Here is a 12,065-nt window from a genome sequence, read left to right as displayed (position 1 = left end):
TGCTGGGCCCCATCCTGTTCAATATCTTTATTGATGATCTGGATGAGGGGATTGAGTCCATCATCAGTAAATTTGCAGATGACACCAAGCTGGGAGCAGGTGTTGGTCTGTTAGAAGGTAGAAGGGCTCTGCAGAGGGACCTTGAGAGGCTGGACAGATGGGCAGAGTCCAACAGGATGGCATTCAACAAGTCCAAGTGCCGGGTGCTGCACTTCGGCCACAACAACCCCATGCAGAGCTACAGGCTGGGGTCAGAGTGGCTGAGAGCAGCCAGGTGGAAAGGGACCTGGGGGTACTGGTTGACAGCCGCCTGAACATGAGCCAGCAGTGTGCCCAGGTGGCCAAGAGAGCCAATGGCATCCTGGCCTGCATCAGGCATGGTGTGGCCAGCAGGAGCAGGGAGGTCATTGTACCCCTGTACACAGCACTGGTTAGGCCACACCTTGAGTACTGTGTCCAGTTCTGGGCCCCTCAGTTTAGGAAAGATGTTGAATTGCTGGAGCATGTCCAGAGAAGGGCAACGAGGGTGGGGAGAGGCCTTGAGCACAAGCCCTATGAGGAGAAGCTGAGGGAGCTGGGACTGTTTAGCCTGGAGAAGAGAAGGCTCAGGGGAGACCTCATTGCTGTCTACAACTACCTGAAGGGAGGTTGTAGCCAGGAGGGGTTTGGTCTCTTCTCCCAGGCAACCAGCACCAGAACAAGAGGACACAGTCTCAAGCTGCGCCAGGGGAGGTTTAGGCTGGAGGTGAGGAGAAAGTTCTTCACAGAGAGAGTGGTTGGCCATTGGAATGTGCTGCCCAGGGAGGTGGTGGTGTCGCCATCCCTGGAGGTGTTCAAGAGGGGATTGGACGTGGCACTTGGTGCCATGGTTTAGATAGGCATGAGGTGTAGGGTGGCAGGTTGGACTCTATGATCCTTGAGGTCTCTTCCAACCTTCTTGATTCTATTCTATTCTATTCTATTCTATTCTATTCTATTCTATTCTATTCTATTCTATTCTATTCTATTCTATTCTATTCTATTCTATTCTATTCTATTCTATTCTATTCTATTCTATTCTATTCTATTCTATTCTATTCTATTCTATTCTATTCTATTCTATTCTATTCTATTCTATATTAGAGAGCATTCCTGCAAGCTGCAGCTGAAGAGCTGCCACTTATTAGGAGATGGAAAAAAAAAAAAAAGGAGGAATTCAACAAGAAGCACAATCATAGACCCACACAATGGTAGGGTTTGGAAGGGGCATCCAGAGATCATTCAAGTCCAACCACCCTGCCAAAGCAGGATCACCTAGGGCAGGTCACACAGGAACACATCCAGATGAGTCTGGAAAGCCTCCAGAGAAGGAGACTCCACAACCTGCTCCAGGGCTCCAGCACCCTCACAGTAAAGAAGCTTCTCCTCAAGTTGAGGTGGAATTTTCTGGGTTCCAGCTTATGCTTACTGTTCCTTGTCCTCTTACTGGGCAGCACTGAAAAGAGCCTGGCACCTTCATCCTGACACCCACCTCTCAGATATTTATAAATATTGATCAGATCCTTCTCAGCCTTCTCCAGGCTAAACAGCCCTAGGGCTCACAGCCTTTCCTCATCACACAGAGGTTCCAGCCCCTTTCTTATCTTCTTAGTCTCCCTTGAATTCTCTCCAGTAGTTCCCTGTCCCTCTGGAACTGGGGAACCCAGAACTGCACACAGTACTCCAGATGAGGTCTCACCAGGGCAGAATAGAGGGGGGAAGGAGAACCTTCCTTGACCTGCTGGCCATAGTCTTAATGAACCCCAGGCTGCCATTTCCCTTCTTGGCTACAAGGCCACATTGCTGTCCCATGGATAACTTACGGTCCACCAGGACTCCAAGCTCCTTTTCCATGGAGCTGTCCCTAGCACTGGACCTGTACTGGTGCAGGAGGTTGTTCCTCCCCAGGTGCAGGACTCTCCACTTGTTCTTGTTGAACCTTTTTTGTTTGTTTGTTTGTTTTCATTTTGCAAGGAATAGTGAAGTGGACCATGGTAGGGAGTGGATAAAACTTAGTTGTTGGTTGGAATTCCAAGAGCTGGGGTTGTAGCTTGGACTGTCAGTCCCCCTGGCACCTGTCCAGTGAGAGGACACAGTGTCTCCACTAGATGTGTAGAAGAACCTCTGGTTAGTGTTAAACCCAGCCAGAACAGGGCTGAAGTAGGACCATGTTCCCCACTGCTTCCCTTCACAGGCTCTTTGGGAATCTGAATGTTCAGGGAGGGCTGAAGAGGAAAGTCTTTTGGCAGAAGCCTCTTCTGGCTGTTTGTTTTGGTCTGGGCAGGTTTGCTTCAGTGGAAAGAAAAAAAAAAAGAATAATTTGATGTGAAAAGTAATTTCTTCATGGAAAATCTCAGCTGAGCAGCTCTTCGCTTGCTGTATCTTCAACAATTTCTCGGCTCTCTCAGACAACTTGTTGGCCTTTTATGATCCTCATGACTGATGTAGCAGGTTCTGAAATTTGAATTAGTCTTCAGAACAGCTCAGAATTTATTCTACTCATCAGGGAGACGGAATATTGTCATCCAGCTTTCCCGCTCCTCCCTCTTTCTTTTTGTCTTTCATTCATTCTTTACTGCATGGCGAGATTGGGGGGAAAAAAATTGCTATTGTTGGAATTCCCTCGGCTCCAGTCACAAGAAAGCTCTCTCAATAATTGAACTCCCATCTTTACATACAAAAAAAAAAAAGGCGTAGCAAAGGTAGAGAATTGAAGTTGGGATTAGTGATACATAAAAATGCAAAAACAAGCAGAGTCCATACCCTTAAAACTTCCTCTTACAGCCTGCTGTCAGGCCACATTTACAGCCCCATGGTTCAAGTTGCCAGTTTAACTTTGGCTTCTTTAAAGACTGGAACATCTGCCTTGGGAGGGAGGGTTGAGAGACCTGGGGCTGTTCAGCCTGGAGAAGAGCAGACTGAGGAGAAATCTCATTAATGCTCATCAATAGCTAAAGGCCAAGCATGAGAAGGATGGAGCCAAACTCTTCTCAGTGGTGCAATGGGTGTAAACTGGAACACAGGAGGTTCAATCTAGACATAAGGAAAAAATCTTCCCTTTAAGGGTGGCAGAGCCCTGGAGCAGCCTGCCCAGACATGGTGTGAAGTCTCCTTTTCTGGAGGCATTCCAAACCCACCTGCACTGGTGATGAGATCACCTCTGGAGTATTGTGTCTAGTTCTGGGCTCTCAAAAAGGACAGGGAACTGCTTGAGAGGGACAGCAAAAGGCTAGGAAGATGATAAGGGCTAGAACATCTGTGTGATGAAGAAAGGCTGAGGGACTTGGGGCTTTTTAGCCTGGAGACTAAGGGGGGGATCTCATCAATGCTGGTCAGTACTTCAAGGGTGGGTGGCAGGAGGATGGGACCAGGCTTTTTTCAGTGGTGCCCAGTGACAGTACAAGGGATACCAGGCACAAACTTGAACATCAGAAGTTCCAGCTAAAAATGAGTAGGAACTTCTTTCATTTAAGAGTGCTGGAGCCCTGGAGCAGGCTGCCCAGAGAGGTGGTGAAGTCTCCATCTCTGCAGTCACTCAAAACTCTCCTGGGCACGTTCCTGTACAACCTGCCCTGTGTGATCCTGCTTCACCATGGGGGATTGGGATCAATGATCTCCAGACCTCCCCTCCCAGCCCTGCCATTCTGTCTTTCTGTGTGACTTTGTTGTTCACATCTCACAGCCAGCTGTCCTTTCCCAACACTATAATGTGAGCACAGGGTAGCAGTGCTGCTTTGGAGCCACTGCAGTATTCAGTCAATAGGTTTAAACAGATTGATATTATCACACAGCACCCAAAGGTAAAGGACTGTATCCCTCTGTGTCTTCTCAGCCTAAAAGTGTTGCATGAAAATTCCTGCCAGATTCCCTTTCCAAAGAGGACAGGCACATCTTTTATTGGGAAAAAAAAAAAAAAAGAAAAGACAAGACATGAGTTCTAAAAATTTTAAAATGAATAAAATAAAATTAAATTAAAATAAATAAATAACATGAAACCATTTTAAAAATTAAATTAACAAAATAAATAAAACAAAATCAGATAAAATAAATAAAATTGTAAAATAAAATTCAGTAAAATAAAGAAGAAATAAATAAAAACAAAGAAAAGAAAATTAATACATAAAATAATTAAAATAAAATAACTAAAATTAAAATAAAATCAGATAAAATAAATAAATTTAAATTTTAAAATAAAATTAAATAAAATAAAGAAATAAATAAACAAAAAGAAAGAAAAGGAAATAAATATAATAAATAAAATAATTAAAATACAATAACTAAAAGTAAAATAAAATCAGATAAAATAAATGAAAATTTAAAAATTAAATTAACTAAAATAAATAAAATTTAATTTAATAAAATAATTAAAATAAATGAAATACAATTAAATAAATATAATTATAAAATAAAATAAATAAAATAAAATGAAATAAATTAAATTAAATATATTAAATAAAATTAAATAAATTAAATAAAATAAATAAAATAAAATAGAGCCTTTTTGGAGTCTTTAAAGGCTTTCTATCATTTGCCATTCTTTCTTTAACTAAAAGTAATTGAATAAGTGGCCACAATGTGTCAATTTATTTCTTATATTCCATGTGTTTTCAGGTGTAGGAGTACAAGAAGCATGATTCCTGCAAGCATGGTTAGGTTGGACATAAGGATGGAGTTTTTTTCACCATGGGGGGGGCAGGTAAAACACTAGAACCGGTTGCTCAGGGTTTGTAGGGGAGGCCCCATCCTGGAGACAATTCAAGGTTAAATTTGATGGGTCTCTGAGCAACCTGACCTGGTTGGGGATGTCCCTGCTCACTGCAGGGGGGTTGGACAAGATGATCCCTGAGGGTCTATACCAATCTGATGCATTTTTGTGATTCTGTGACTTATATAACTGTCTTAATTTGAAAAATTTTCACAGCCTTCCTATTTCATTGTGATCTCAGTAAAAATGTTGCCCTCTCCTTTCTCTGCAATCCCAAAGTGACCTGGTGTTTTTAAGGAATGCCATTCGAGGAAGTATTTTTATCCTAGTATTTCATAGAATCATAGAATCAAGAAGGCTGGAAGAGACCTCAAAGATCGAGTCCAACCTGTCACCCTAAACCTCATGACTATCTAAACCATGGCATCAAGTGCCACGTCCAATCCCCTCTTGAACACCTCCAGGGATGGCGACTCCACCACCTCCCTGGGCAGCCCATTCCAATGGCCAACCACTCTCTCTGTGAAGAACTTTCTCCTCACCTCCAGCCTAAACCTCCCCTGGCGCAGCTTGAGACTGTGTCCTCTTGTTCTGGTGCTGGTTGCCTGGGAGAAGAGACCAACCCCCTCCTGGCTACAACCTCCCTTCAGGTAGTTGTAGACAGCAATGAGGTCACCCCTGAGCCTCCTCTTCTCCAGGCTAAACAGTCCCAGCTCCATCAGCCTCTCCTCATAGGGCTTGTGCTCAAGGCCTCTCCCCAGCCTCGTTGCCCTTCTCTGGACATGCTCCAGCAATTCAACATCTTTCCTAAACTGAGGGGCCCAGAACTGGACACAGTACTCAAGGTGTGGCCTAACCAGTGCTGTGTACAGGGGTACAATGACCTCCCTGCTCCTGCTGGCCACACTATGCCTGATGCAGGCCAGGATGCCATTGGCTCTCTTGGCCACCTGGGCACACTGCTGGCTCATGTTCAGCTGCTGTCAACCAGTACCCCCAGGTCCCTTTCCACCTGGCTGCTCTCCAGCCACTCTGACCCCAGCCTGTAGCTCTGCATGGGGTTGTTGTGGCCGAAGTGCAGCACCCAGCACTTGGACTTGTTGAATGCCATCCTGTTGGACTCTGCCCATCTGTCCAGCCTCTCAAGGTCCCTCTGCAGAGCCCTTGTAACAGATCAACACCTGCGCCCAGCTTGGTGTCATCTGCAAATTTACTGATGATGGACTCAATCCCCTCATCCAGATCATCAATAAAGAGATTGAACAGGATGGGGCCCAGCACTGATCCCTGGGGGACACCACTAGTGACAGGCTGCCAGCTGGATGTGGCACCATTCACCACCACTCTCTGGGCTCGGCCCTCCAGCCAGTTCCTAACCCAACGCAGAGTGCTGCTGTCCAAGCCACAGGCTGACAGCTTGGCCAGGAGATTGCTGTGGGGGACGGTGTCAAAGGCCTTGCTGAAGTCCAGGTAGACTACATCAACAGCCTTTCCTACTGTGTCGGTGTGAGCTGAAATTCCCCCCCCCACCAACAATAACCAGGCTAGCTCAGTCTGGAAGCAAATGAAAAGCTGTATTTACAAGCAGAGTCTAAAATCTACAATGAAATGCAATGAATATGTACAAATATACAAAATTCACAACACTTACAAATATATACAATCAACAGAAAAGCACAACCAAGCTCCCTTTGCTTCCCCCCCAAGGGGACCCTCCCAAAGGGGCCTCTCTCTCTCCCAAGAGCTTCCCCCCAAGACCCCCCTGGACAGAGAAGCAGAGTTAGTTAAGCAGAAAAGTTGTTAACTTAGCTGCCAAGGTCAGTAAGTGTTATCTTCAGCCAGAAGAGAAGAAGAAACAGCAGCCAGACAGCCCAGCAACTGCCCCCACTGCCGAACGCAGAATGTGCAGAATGCCTACTTTGTTTTGGGTAATAGTTCTTAAACATTTCTATCTATCCAATGGAAGTGTTTAGAACAATCGTTATTTTGCTTTCTTACACCCAATAGTGACTTATTTACATTCTTTCACTTTCTCTGTTCTGAACTTTGCAAGGAAAAATTAAAAAGACAGTTTCAAACCATCACACCTACATCCACCAGGCTGGTCACCTGATCATAGAAGGAGATCAGGTTTGTGAGGCAGGACCTGCCCTTCCTAAATCCATGTTGGCTGGGCCTGATTCCTTGGCTATCCCTCAGGTATGCAGTGATTGGCCCCAAGACAATCTGCTCCATGATTTTCCCTGGCACTGAGGTCAGGCTGACAGGCCTGTAGTTCCCAGGTTCTTCTGTCCGCCCCTTCTTGTGGATGGGCGTCACATTGGCCAGTTTCCAGTCTTCTGGGACCTCTCCAGTGAGCTAGGACTGGTGGAAAATGATGGAGAGAGGCTTGGCCAGCTCATCTGCCAGCTCTTTCAGCACCCTAGGATGAATCCCATCAGGTCCCATGGACTTGTGAATATCCAAGTGACTCAACAAGTCTCGAACTAATTCCACATGGATTTCAGTGGTACAACACTGCTCCTTGACCCCATCAACCAGTTCAGGAGGCCAGTTATCCTGAAGTCCTCCTGCCTTACTGTTGAAAATGGAGGCAAAGAAGGTATTTAGAATCTCAGCCTCTCCTCATCCTTAGTTACAATGTTACCCTCCATGTCCAATAAAGAGTGGAGGCTCCTCTTGCCCCTCTTTTTAGCATTAATATATTTATAAAAATGCTTTTTGTTGTCTTTCACAGAAGCGGTCAGTTTAATTTCTAACTGTGCTTTTGCCTCTCTAATTTTTCTTCTACATGATCTAGCAACATCCTTAAACATATCACTAGTTGCCTCCCCCCCTTTCCAAAGGCGATAAACCCTCTTTTTTTCCCTTAAATCCTTCAGGAGCTGCTTGCTCATCCAGGCCGGTCGTCTTCCCGCCGGCTCGTCTTACGGCATGTGGGAACTGCCAGTTCCTGTGCCTTTAGGAGCTCCTGTTTGAAGTAGGTCCAACCATCCTGGACCCCTTTCTTCTTAAGGGCTGTTACCCAGGGAACTTTCTGAATAAGTTGCCTGAACAACCTGAAGTTTGCCCTCCGGAAGTCCAAAGTGAGGGTTCTGTTACTGCTCCTCCCTATTTCCCTGCATATTGAAAACTCCACTATCTCATGGTCGCTGCACCCTAGACAGCCTCCGACCACCACATCTCCCACCAGCCCTTCTCTATTTGAGAACAGCAGATCAAGCAGAGCCTTGCCCCTGGTAGGTTCACCTAAGAGCTGCATCAGGAAGTTGTCATCCATGCACTCTAGGAACCTTCTGGACTGTCTCCTCTCTGCTGAATTAAGTTCCCAGCAGATGTCTGGTAGGTTAAAGTCCCCCACAAGGACAAGGTCTGATGATCTTGAGACAGCTTCCATCTGCTTATAGTATATGTCATCGGCCTCCTCATCCTGGTTGGGTGGTCTATAACAGACTCCAACCAGGATGTCAGTTTTGTGTGGCCTCCCTCTGATTTTAACCCACAAGCATTCAACCCTTTCTTCTGCAACCTCAAGTTCTGAGGCATCAAAGGATTCCCTAATATACAGGCCCACCCCTCCTCCTCTTCTCCCTTGCCTGTCTCTCCTAAAGAGCTTATAACCCCCAGTGCGGTACTCCAATGGTGAGAATCGTCCCACCATGTTTGTGTGATGGCAACTACATCATAGTTCTCCTGGTGAACCAAGATTTCCAGTTCATCTTGTTTGTTGCCCATACTGCGTGCATTGGTGTACATGCACTTCAGCTGGGCTGCTGATTTCACCAGTTTATGTGGTCCTCCCTCCTCTCCAGGGAGACTGGTTTCCACACCCTCCCCCTTCAGACCTAGTTTAAAGCCCTCCCAATGAGTCCTGCCAAGCCCAGTGCCAGCACCCTCTTACCCTTTCTAGATAAATTCAACCCAACTTGGTCCAGCAGGTCGGGGGCAGTAAGAGCCCCGTGATCAAAGAAGCCAACATTCTGCTGCTGGCACCATCTCCTAAGCCAACTGTTGATGGTGTGGATTTTCCTGTTTCTCTCAGTGTACACCACTGCTGCTGAGGGAACTGAGTAGAACACCACTTGAGCTCCTGCCCCGTCAATCGATTTCCCAAGGGCCTTAAATTCCTTTTTAATCTTCCTGGTGCTGCTCTTTTCAATTTCTTCACTTCCAGCCTGGATTACCAGCAATGGGTAATAGTCAGAGGGCTGGATTAGTTTAGGTAACCTTTGGGTGATGTCCCTCACCCGGGCCCCAGGTAGGCAGCACACCTCCCTACGGGATGGGTCCGGACGACATATGGGTCCCTCTGTTCCCCTCAAGAGAGAGTCTCCAATAACTATAGCCTTTCTCTTTTTCTTTGTAGCACTGGTCCTTAAGGTTTGGGGGGGCTGCTTCATCTTTGGCATCTCCTTGATTGGTTCCTCTACAATACTCTCATCCACATTGCCCTCAGCCTGCAGAGTCTCACAGTTATTGCTCAAGGGCAGCAGGGGAGGGGAAGAGGGTCGGGGTGCATTCCCTTTGCTTCCCTTGACAGGGACCTGTATCCATCCTCCACTGCTCCCCTCAACTGGAGGGGGTTTCAAAGCCTGTTCCCACATATCCAACTCCCTTTCACATTCTTGTATGGTCCTGAGCCTTGCTACTTCTGCTTTCAGCTCAGCCACTTCATCCTTCAGCTCAGCTACCAAATTTAAGAGACAATTATCCTGGTCACACCTGACACAGGTGTCTCCTTCACCCTCCACACCAAGTGCCAGGCTCGAACACTCACTGCAGCCAGAAGCCTGAACACCAGCATGCTTGTAGAGAGACTCAGTCTGGGAACGTACTGCATGTTTAACACCCTTTGTCCGAGTTGCTACCATGGTAGGTACCTGCTGGCAAGAGATCTTGAGATCGGAGATTTTATTGAGGGTTGTTTTTTTGTTTTTTTTTTTTTCCCCCCTGTATCCTGTCAGCTGACCTGGCACGTGCAAGCAGGCAAGAAGCCTATAGCTCACCAGCCAAAATGGCGTCACGCGCTCAGCCCCGCCGGGTTTTAAACATTCCCGCGGCTGACGTCACAATCCCGAGCAGGCGCGCGAGAGGACGACCGCTGGTTGTCGCTCTCTGCCAGGGGCCTTCCGCCCCGCAAACCCCAAAAAGAAATGAAAAGAGAGAGAACCCAAAGCATAACTCTCATGCCCCCCTGCATCTTTGATTTTGGAGTCATTTTGGTCTCTGAAGATACCTATCCCTGAAAAAAAGAGATGTGCCTTAAAAAACAAACAAACAAACAAAGCAAGTCATCTCATTTACCCTTTGTTCTATAAAATAGGGAGAAACAGGGGGGAGGTGGAAGGGAGGGTTGTTAATTTGGTAGCCATGGTGGATCTTGCCAAGCAAGGCCGTCGCAGGGGCTGGGCATCTCCATCTCACGCAGGCATTGCACTGCCTTTCTCCTCTCCCTGCTGGCTTTCTCCTCCCAGGCTGGCAGGGTGTCACAGATGACAAATTTCCTGCTCTTCTGGCACTTCAGAGAGCAGAATTTGTGTCTGTCTTAGTCCTATGGCAGCTCTTGACGAGAAGACTGGCAGGATGGAGGGAGCAGAGCCGTGGTGGCTGTGTTTCCCACTCTTCTCCCGTTGGTTGGCTGACCAGTTTGGGATGGGTGATTTTAATCCTGCCTGGGTCCAGGGCCAGGCCAGGGAGGGAATGAACTCCAGTAGTAATTTTTTTGCCTTGGAACATTATAACCAAAAATGATTTTTAACGTCTTACATCCTGACGAGTTTGTAAACCGCTGACGCTTGCAGGTTTGGTTTTTGTTTTTGTTTTTTTTTTTCCTAGTGCATTAATTTGGAAGGATAAAGAAAGATTCTGAATGCCCAGAGGTCTCATGGAGGGAGTTTGTTGGTGCAGGTTGCATTAAGTGGGCATGGTTAATAGCTCGACTTGACCACACGAAGTGATTTATAACCAAGCTCAGCTCACAAACAGTTTATGAGAAACAGAGGTCCCTGGAACTAACTCATCTCTTTTTTGGGTTGTTTACATTCTTTGTTTCATCCAGAGCTTTAAAAATGAGGTGACTTTGTGTTTTCCTATTGGACACTGAAAAGGAAGACACTTCCCTCCTTCATTTTTTAGGTGCTAGGAGAAGGGGTTGCTCACTTTTTATTTCAGCTCAGGAAGGACATGGAGCTAATTTCTTATTTTTCCTTCTCTCCTTCCTTCCATTCCCTAGTATCATACTTCATCTCTGCCACTGCAGTTATTGGGTTTTTCTGGGCAGCAGGAGCAGAGAAAATGGACAAAATAATTTAATGCTGCTCCATAACTTCTGAAGGAAGGAGGATTGCCTTTGCCTTTTGGAGCCCCTGCAGCAATGCAGTGGTGTTTTGAGGAGCCTGTTCAATTTTACTTTTTCTGTTTAGAGAGCTTTAAAACAAAACCAAGACAGGCAATTCTGCCAGCTTAATGGAATAGCTTCAGGTCTTGTCTGTGTCTACCTTGCATGCAGGTGTGTGTCTATGTGCAGATGTGTGTGTATCACAGATCACAGGATGTTAGGGAGCCTCTGGGGACCTTCAGGTCCAACCCCCCTGCCAGGGCAGGACCATAGAATCCAGCACAGGTCACACAGGAACACATCCAGACAGGGCTTGAAAGTCTCCAGAGAGGGAGGCTTTGGGCAGCCTGCTGCAGTGCTCTTTGAGCCTCACAGTAAAGAAGTTCTTGCTCATGTTGAGGTGGCACTTCCTGTGCTGAAGTTTCCATCCGTTGCCCCTTGTCCAACCCTAGGGCACAGGTGAGCAGAGGCTGTCCCTGCCCCTTCCTTCCTGACCCCCAGCCCTCAGATATTGATAGACATTGATCAGATCTCCTCTCAGTCTTCCCTCCAGACTAAACAACCCCAGGTCTCTCAGGCTTTCCTCATCAGGCAGTGCTCCAGTCCCATGATGATCGTTGTAGCCTCTCTTGGACTCTCTCCTGCAGATCCCTGTCCCTCCTGACCTGGGGAGCCCAGAACTGGATGCAATATTCCAGGTGGGGCCTCACTAGGGCAGAGTAGAATGGGAGGAGAACCTCCCTGGATCTGCTGGACACACTCTTCTTAATGCACCCCAGGATACCATTGGCCTTCTTAATAACTGGCCTTCTTAATAATTATTAATAATGCTTAATAATTCATAATCATCCTTCTTCATAATTCTTAAAATGCCAAACCTACCTTTTTTTAACCTTTTTTTTTTTTTTTGAGTATAAACTGAAGAATTGCCTCCTCCTCTCAGTATGGAAGTTCTTTACTTCTGCAGAGCAGAGGAAGCTGATAATGAGTTGGTACCACCCTGCA

The 12,065-nt window shown here is 46.5% G+C and overlaps 1 protein-coding gene across 1 annotated transcript in view; it reads left to right on the top strand.

Moving 5' to 3' along the window:
• Nucleotides 1-12,065, top strand: part of PTPRK (protein tyrosine phosphatase receptor type K) — a 426,155-nt gene that overhangs the window by 309,414 nt on the left and 104,676 nt on the right. The window lies entirely within an intron of this gene.

This window comes from Indicator indicator, chromosome 27 (genome assembly GCF_027791375.1).
Source record: "Indicator indicator isolate 239-I01 chromosome 27, UM_Iind_1.1, whole genome shotgun sequence".
Classification (NCBI taxonomy): domain Eukaryota; kingdom Metazoa; phylum Chordata; class Aves; order Piciformes; family Indicatoridae; genus Indicator; species Indicator indicator.
The sequence above is the reverse complement of the archived record's forward strand: the minus strand, read 5'-3'. Positions and strand labels throughout refer to the sequence as shown.